Source organism: Austrofundulus limnaeus, unplaced genomic scaffold (genome assembly GCF_001266775.1).
Source record: "Austrofundulus limnaeus strain Quisiro unplaced genomic scaffold, Austrofundulus_limnaeus-1.0 Scaffold694, whole genome shotgun sequence".
Taxonomy (NCBI): domain Eukaryota; kingdom Metazoa; phylum Chordata; class Actinopteri; order Cyprinodontiformes; family Rivulidae; genus Austrofundulus; species Austrofundulus limnaeus.
This window is the reverse complement of record NW_013953096.1, coordinates 99,235-107,567: the sequence shown is the minus strand read 5'-3', so window position 1 is coordinate 107,567 and position 8,333 is coordinate 99,235. Positions and strand designations below refer to the sequence as shown.

The following is an 8,333-nucleotide window of genomic DNA, read 5'->3' as shown; positions in this document are numbered from 1 at the left end:
TCACTTCACCATCTGTGTCGCAGTTTGACGTCTCCAAAATGAGCGTACGCATGGGTCAGAGCTGGCGGAAGGCACCGCACATTTTCACGTCAAGTTTGGATTTTATAAATCACAACCTTGGCGTGAAAAGTGGGGTACGCAAGTTTCTGGGCTCAAATTGTGCGTACGCCAGTTTTATAAATCTGACCCCTGGGCTCAAATTGTGCGTACGCCAGTTTTATAAATCCGACCCCAGAGCCCTACAGAGAGTGAGTTGCGACACTCCCATTGACTTCCATAGAAAGAATGGAATGCAGAAGTCACATGGTTCATGGAGCCTCAGATAGTTCCAAACAGAGCGAGAGGCTCCATTGAGCACAATTCATTCTTGGCGTTTCTGAGGTATTTTCTCCGGTAAGTTGAAAAAAATACATTTTTTGCCATTGTGCGGCATTATCTGACTTTTCTGTACCACAGTCATATGTTGTAGTCAGTTTTAGTTGATTAATCATGTTAACTAGTTAGTTATGTTTAACTTCAGCTAGTTCGTTGTGAGCATGACGAGTAATGATGAGTTTAAAGGGGACTATTTCAGTCGAGTTCAGCTTTTAAAGTATTCAGCACAGTTTTATATTCTGAAAGCTGATAATTTTATAAATTAAGTAGTGGTTACTGAACTATCTTTAGTTCTGTGAGACTGACGTGGTTAATTTAGTTCAAGTTATAGATTCTTCTTCAGAGACAACAGCACAGATGGGGATATTATCATTAAAGATAAATGTTATTGTGAAAATTAATAATTATGATATTTTTCAGTTAAACCACACCAGACTGACCTGCTGAAGCTTGTTACATCACAAAGGTAACAAAATGTGTCATTTTCTGTCCTCCGGAATAATCAGAGATGAGTTAAAATGTTTGACCAACAGAAATTTAACATCATAACATTTAAAACATTAAGGAATGCTGCACTGTACATTTAAATTTGTGTTATATTATTAGTTAAGCATTTGATCATGGGGTCAAGTTCAGGTTAGAATTTTTATTTCAAGACAGAACAAAAATTCAGAAATATTAACTAGAACGACTGCGGTCATTTATATGAGCATCAATAAATGACCACAGAGCAGTAACTTAAACAATATTATTAAACTATCACAGGTAACACTGCAGTCATTGTGTTCATGTTCATCTTCAGTATTTCAGAGGGACTGATGAGTGGTGATCTGGTGGAGCTGGCTGGGTGAAGGGGAGGCTGTCAACATAAAATTCAAATCAGAGTCATCAGTAAAACTTTGTCACATGCTAAAGCTAATGTGGGCAATGTAGCATTTTTCTGAAGTTTCCTGCAGATGCCAAGACTATGAATATGATCGGAGGTGCCAAGTAAATACTTTGTTACTTTACTTAAGTAGAAGTATCTATACTTCTACTTAAGTAATGAATGGTAATACTTTTGACACCTCTGAATATGATGAAATTTAAGGGACTTATGTGCTGGTGTTTGGTGCTGGTACAAGATGCTTACTGGTATTGCTGATTTTTATTTTTCTTACCTGGCTTTAAGATGACCAACACTGGTCAGCGCTTTTTTATTATTAAAAACATGTTTTACTTCTATTAGTCTCAGCATGAGGAATCTGATGTTTTTTGTACATCAGGACATGAGCATGGTGGTTTTTAACAGACTTGATCTGTCTCTACAGGATCCATGATGTTCTGGAACTTCCTGAAAGTTGTACCCGACCTTCTGAAAGCTGAAGAAGAAGAAGAAGAAGAAGAAGCCCGCAGCCTTACAAAAGGCAGTGGAAGTTCTTCTCACTGCAGGATCCTTCCTGCTCGTTGGTTCTGGGCGATAAATAAACGTGGTTGGAACAGCAGCAGTCATTAGTCTAACTTTTTTTTGTCAGGCCCGTCCGAGGCCTGCTTAGAGGCAGAAAATCTTGTTTCTTCACTCGAGGTGACCCCTACATTTGTGAACTGTCCTGCCTCAAAATGTGCCTGTAGAGTGATTTATTAGATTATTTCCTCACACATTTCATTAAGATCTGATGCATTTGACAGTAAAACAGATTAAAATGTTTGAGTGTGCAAATTAAGCTTACAGCAGTTTGTTATTATGATCTTTGTTGGTGCAGATACTATATAATGACTAAACAATATAAAAGAATTTACCTGACATTTAAAAAGTAATTTTACACAATATTTTATAACACAATGGGCCTCATGCAAGAACATGTTCATATTCTTATCCTAAATTTCTCTTACTTTTGTTCGTATAAAGGGTTCGTACGAACATGTCACGTCAGATTCAACAAACTCTTCTATCTTCAGGAAAAGTGTGTAAATGAGCAGCGTAAACATGATGAGTTACACCTGTTCGTATCCAGCTGCTCGTGCATGCAGAGAGGTAATTTACATAATTACCACCCCAAAAACGCCATATAAGGATATACGTTTCCTGCCCCACATACAAAGAAGTGTCCATTCATGAATGACATCGCAAAGTAAAAAAGAAGAACTTTACGAATTCGGAGATTGAAGTCTTGCTCTCGGAGATCCACAAAAATGTCATTTTTAGCAGCGTCAGCTGTGGAATTAAAGGATCTGCTTTAAAGCTGATTAATGAAATGATGGCTGCTGTTGTTGTCTCCTGTGGGTCGTTACAGTCACAGAAATAAAAGTCTAAATCATATTTATCTCTCTGTAGTCCTGCTCTGGTTTTTCTTTGGTCAAACATTTGTAATATCAGTGTAAACAACTGTGTTACATTGTTTTCATTTATTCAGAGGAGCAGTCGCGCACCGCTATGCCCTGTTAAATATATGACAGGTCTGGATCACACGTGAATTTTGTTCGTATCTGAAGAAAATCTTGGAATACAAAAACATTGGTGAATGCCACAATTTCTCCTGTATCACTCAAATGTGTCTGCATGTGTTCTTTGTATGTATGGATCACTTGGGTTGTTACCAACATCTGGTGAAAATTTCATGTCATTAGCACCTCTAGTAATATATTTACTGAGAAAAATTGTGACGTGTTCAATATTTATTTTACCTGCTGTATAGTTTGAATCTCTATCTACTGATATCAAAACCTACAAGAATCACAACTCGCAGTGCTACAATAATTGATAATATTTTCACAAATAAAACGAACACATTGGTAATGGGTGGCATTTTGATTATTGGTTTAAGTGATCACTTGCCGGTTTTCACAATTTATAAAAATGATCAACATCGCACAAAAAAGATCAAGGGATCAAGAAAAAAATAAAAAACACATCAAAAAAGTGTTGGACAAGTTAAAAGATGTTTTAATAAATCAAAATTGGAAAGATGTGTGTGTTGATGATGTAAACAAAACATAGGTTTTCAAGAACATTTTAGAAGATCTGTATAAAAAACTTGTGTGCAAAAAAATTATACAAAGAAATAGTGTTGACAAACCATGGATGATTAAAGACTTGAGAAATGCTTGTAAAAAACTTGTATTCATGCTTTTTGAAGTCAAGAACAAAAGAAGCAGAAGACGGATACAAAAAGTATAAAATCAAGTTGGTATGGATTATAAGAAAGCATCAGAAAGAATATTACAGTGATTTATTAGACAACAATAATGGCAATATGAAAGAAACATGGCGATTAATGAATAATGTTCTAAAATATCAAAATAAATTCAGGTATCTCACAATATTTTGTAAAAGACGGAAATGAAATACATGATCAGAATGAAATTGTAAACTGGTTTAATTATTATTTTGTAAATGTTTGCCCGTCTTGCAGTGAAAATACCAAAAGTAGATAATGTGAGCCATTCAGTGATGGGTTGTACCAAAAGCATTTTTCATAATGAAACTGACAAAGAAGAAATACTGAGTATTGTTAAAAATCTTACAAACAAAAGATCAAAAGACTGGGTGGACATGGACATGACGTTTGTAAAGGAAATAATGAATTAGGTGTTGAACTGTTTACATATGCAATTGATCATTTTCAACAGGAATATTTCCAGACAAGAAAATAGCCAAGGTAATTCTTCATTTTAAGAATGGTGAGAAATGTATATTCAACAATTACAGACCAATATACTTGTTAAAGTAAAATTGATCACTGCAATAAAATAACTGCTTTTGTCACTTTTGCGGTGGATTGCATCAACTCTGTTGATGGAGCAGCTTGTTTGGTGAAGGGAAACTTCACCAAAGTGAAACATAAATCTGTGGATCTGTGTTTGATTACTCTGCCTGGCTTTCTCAAGGACCAGGATGTGACACAAAAATCTGAATTATGGAACTGAAAGTGAAAGTAGTCAAACTGAATTTTTAATAAACCAAAATACAGTTTCAAAACAAATTAATTCAAATTCAAAACTTTAAATTCTGTTTCAAATCATTAAATTCAGTTTTAATTTAGTGAAATTAATTTTCAAACCAATTCATTCAGATTCAATCTGAGCAATTCAAATTCAATTCCTGCTGGTGTAGCGGTAATTTGGGTATATTAATGTGACAATTTATGGATTATAAAATTCATAAATTGTCCTACCTCGTAGAGCACCACTTCCCTTTTATTTAGTATTATTACACAGGAAAGAGAAGAGAAAACTGTTAGCTTTATTATCATTCAGTCTCTATTAATTTATTACCCAAATTAAGAATGAGTTATTTTCTTAGAAGAATCAATAACACCTTATCAAGACACAGGAAATTAGACGTCTCATGTTGACCAGTTCTCCACGGGTCATTTATTCACAGATTAAATGTATTTACAGCTATGGTGAGTATGAAATGATGACATTCTGAACCAGAAGAATACGGAGATATTTATGAGTGAATAACAAAACAAATAAACAACAAAATAAACACTAAATGGGGTTTTGAGGCTGGAGTGAGGTGAGGGGGATTTGCTTTAGCTGAGAATTTAACTAAGGGATCCTAGTTAAATGAGGGCGAGAAATCTTTAGATTATCAAATCTCATACAAAGATAAAAATCAAATTAAGCCTGAGCACCTTTTTGTCACCAGAACAAATGTTCACTTTTACCCTTTTGTTTCTGCCATGTGGGTACCAGGAGGGCAGTCAGCGACTGAAGGTCATCTCTGGGGGTCGTTTCCCAGGTAGGCTCTTCATACAAGCTGGATGACAGGCCATAGGGTTTGCCTGTACCCGACTGGTCCTGGTGGTCAGAGAACGGGTAATTCTCTGGTGATGATGTAGTCTGGTTCTCCTTAGGCTGCTGCAAGGCTTGTTAATTTGATCTCGACTTCGTAGAGAAAAACGGACTAAAACGACGCATGAGTTACAATTAGCTTATGGGCTTCTATTAAAATCAAGCTCAGGTGTTGAGCCGACGTGAAACGGTGGCTGTGTGTCCAGACCAGCAGGAGATGCAGAGCCGTAACCTGGCCAGCCATTGGGAGGGGCTGACATGGCCGGTCTCTGCTGAAACTTCTGAAGTCTTTTGCTGCTGATATTCAAATCTTCCAACTCTTACTCTAACTAATTTGGGAGTGCGCTGACTTTTTAAAACCTTTGTTTGGGGTGGAGTTAAGTTGTTAGATGGCCAATAAAAATGTTACACCTTATACAGGAAAAAGGTCTCAGCGAGTCAAATCTATTGGAGGTAAATTTTACTTTGAAAACAAAGAAAAGGGTGTGTTTTAGTTTATCTTGCATTTACCTAAAAAGGGAAGAGGAGACATCTGGGTTTTGCCTCAGGAATAAAATTGTCACAGTTAATTATTCAAGTTCTAAGTTTCTTTTTTTTGTGTCACTTCAGTAGAAACGAAACCAAATATTAGTTTATTTAGTTTATTTCTTCATCATCAGTGACTTTTTTTAAGTGAAGAGAAAATAGAGACAGAGAGAAAAATAGAGAGAGAAGTAATTAGAAAAATAGAAAGATTGAAATAGCGATTAGAAGTATATTAAATATACACCAACAAAACACAGGACCACACACCCAACATCTGTCCGCTCACCTGAAAAATAAATGGATAAATACATGGAGGGCATATATAAATATATACACATACCCATACATATATAAAGATATACATACATACATGCCTACATTCATAAATATTGTCAGTATATACACACAGTCTTATATATACACACTCAGTGACCAGTCAGAACCCCCCGGATCAGAACACCTGTTTGTGAGCAGTTGTGAACATGCGTGTATATTCAAGATTTCTCCAATGGAATATTTAATAGTGACTGTGGAGGACCGGAGACCCAACCGCCAAGACACGAGGCAGACATAGGGAAGACCAGAGCCCAAGGGCCTGAGAGGGATCCCAAGCGCAGAGCCCCAAGGGGCACCCACACGGGAAGATCCGCCCACCCGTCCCCCAGATCAGACCATAGGGGAGAAGTGGGAGAGTCCCCCCAGTGACCACACACACAGCCCCCGGGGCCAGCAGCGACAAACTCATGGGTCCCACCGGCACCATCCATACCAGAGCAGATCCAGGAAAGGGCACAGAGGTCCGGGCCCCCAGGGCGCACCCCCTCCAGGCCAAAGCCCGACAGGGCCAGAGGCCCCGAGCCCCAGCAGGCAGTCACCAGGCCAGGTTGGCACACACCCCAGCGCCCAGCCCCAGCACGCCGGCGGCCAGCCGGACACCCAACCGGGGTGCCGAGTAGCAGCGGGCCCCCAGATAAACCAGCAGTAGGGGCAGTCCAGACCGCAGCCTGACAAATACCCAAACATACACAATCGCACCATCCCACCCTCATCCTCACCCCCACTCAATCAAAGGCATACAAGGTCGCCACATTCCACTCATACCCCCGATACACACTCTATACCCCACCAGATCCAGGACATGCACCCACCCCCTATTGGAGGCAGCACACACCCGAACCCAGGAGGTAGACCCAATCATTCTGAGGTGGAGAGGAGCAGATAGCCAAGGCCCGGCCTGGGCCCCACCAGGACGCCCGGCCAGTCCCCTGCTGCAGAGAAGCCACACCCATGACCCATGACCACCCCACCACACCGCCAACGACCAAGTAGTGCACCCCCCCAGCCGTCCATCCCCCGGAAACCGGCAGCCACCCCGGCCAGGGGGCCACCCAAGTTCTAAGTTGCTAAGGATTAAATCATGGAATAAAACACACATCTTCAGGAAAACATTTCGTCAAAACAATTAACACCACACAGTTATTCTACTGAGTTCTTAGTGTGTAAATACTTAATTAAAAACGAGAACATAGTGGAGCTTCAATGGGTTTTGTCCTTTCTGTAAAGAGAAACAGGTAAATCACATTTCTTTGATTCAGATATATGAAAACAGACAGTTGGATGAAAACATTCAGTCTTCTTCTCTCTTTTTTATTTAATCAAGAATGGTAGATTCTGGTTCCTTTGTTCTCAGTCAAGCTGAAGAGTCTGGTGAAAGGAATTTATGGTACCTTTGAAGAGGAACAGACACTCCTTATGGGGGAAGGAAGCAACAGGAACTTATCAGTATGTAAATTCTATCAGATGGCTGCTGGGGCGTCGTCGCAAAGTCTAGTGGGAAAGGTGTGAGAGATTAATTCAAGCCACAAACGAAGTTCCTTGCAAAATCCTTAGGAATAGTCTTTGAGGTCAAAAGTGTGTGTGTGTGGGGGTGGGGTCTTCCTCCTCTGTGTCGTCAGGGAGTCTGGGTGAATCAAAGCTGGGGTTTTCTCCTCCTCTGAGCCGTTGTCATAGGAACGAGTGAAATCTAATCAGAAATGATGATTTCTGTGCAGGAAAATACTACACTGGCACAAGATTTATCCCATAGTGAGGCCTGAAAATAATTTTTCCMCAATATTTTTCGTATCATAAACCTTGTTTTTCTTGATCTTTTTTCATCAGGTTGTTTTTCTCCGAAGAAGAATTCTCCACTTTGTCCAAGAATGTTTAAGAAAAAGATTAAACTGGACTTGGAGGCCTTCTCCTGCTCAATCTGTCAGGATCTATTGAAGGATCCTGTGACGATTCCCTGTGGACACAGCTACTGTATGAAATGTATTAAAACCTACTGGGATGAAGAGGATCAGAGGAGACTCTACACCTGTCCTCAGTGCAGCAAGGACTTCACACCGAGGCCAAATCTGGTGAAAAACATCATGTGTGCAAAGTTGGTGGAGGACCTGAAGAAGACTGGACTGAAGGATACTCCAGCTGATCTGTGCTATGCTGGAGCTGAAGATGTGTCCTGTGACGTCTGCTCTGTCAGGAAACTGAAAGCTGTCAAGTCCTGTCTGAACTGTTTGGCCTCTTATTGTGAAAAACACCTCCAGCTTCACTTTGAAACTGCTGCTTTTGAGAAACACCAGCTGGTGGAGCCCTCCAAGAAGCTCCAGGAG

The 8,333-nt window shown here is 39.7% G+C and overlaps 1 long non-coding RNA gene across 1 annotated transcript in view; it reads left to right on the top strand.

Moving 5' to 3' along the window:
• The window catches only part of LOC106531932 (uncharacterized), a 9,544-nt gene extending 7,673 nt beyond the window's left edge, over positions 1-1,871 (top strand). Inside the window, exons 2-3 of the long non-coding RNA XR_001312005.1 lie at positions 796-841; positions 1,686-1,871. This is a non-coding gene — a long non-coding RNA (uncharacterized LOC106531932). The remainder of the gene's footprint in view (positions 1-795; positions 842-1,685) is intronic.
• The last annotated feature ends 6,462 nt before the right edge of the window (positions 1,872-8,333 follow it).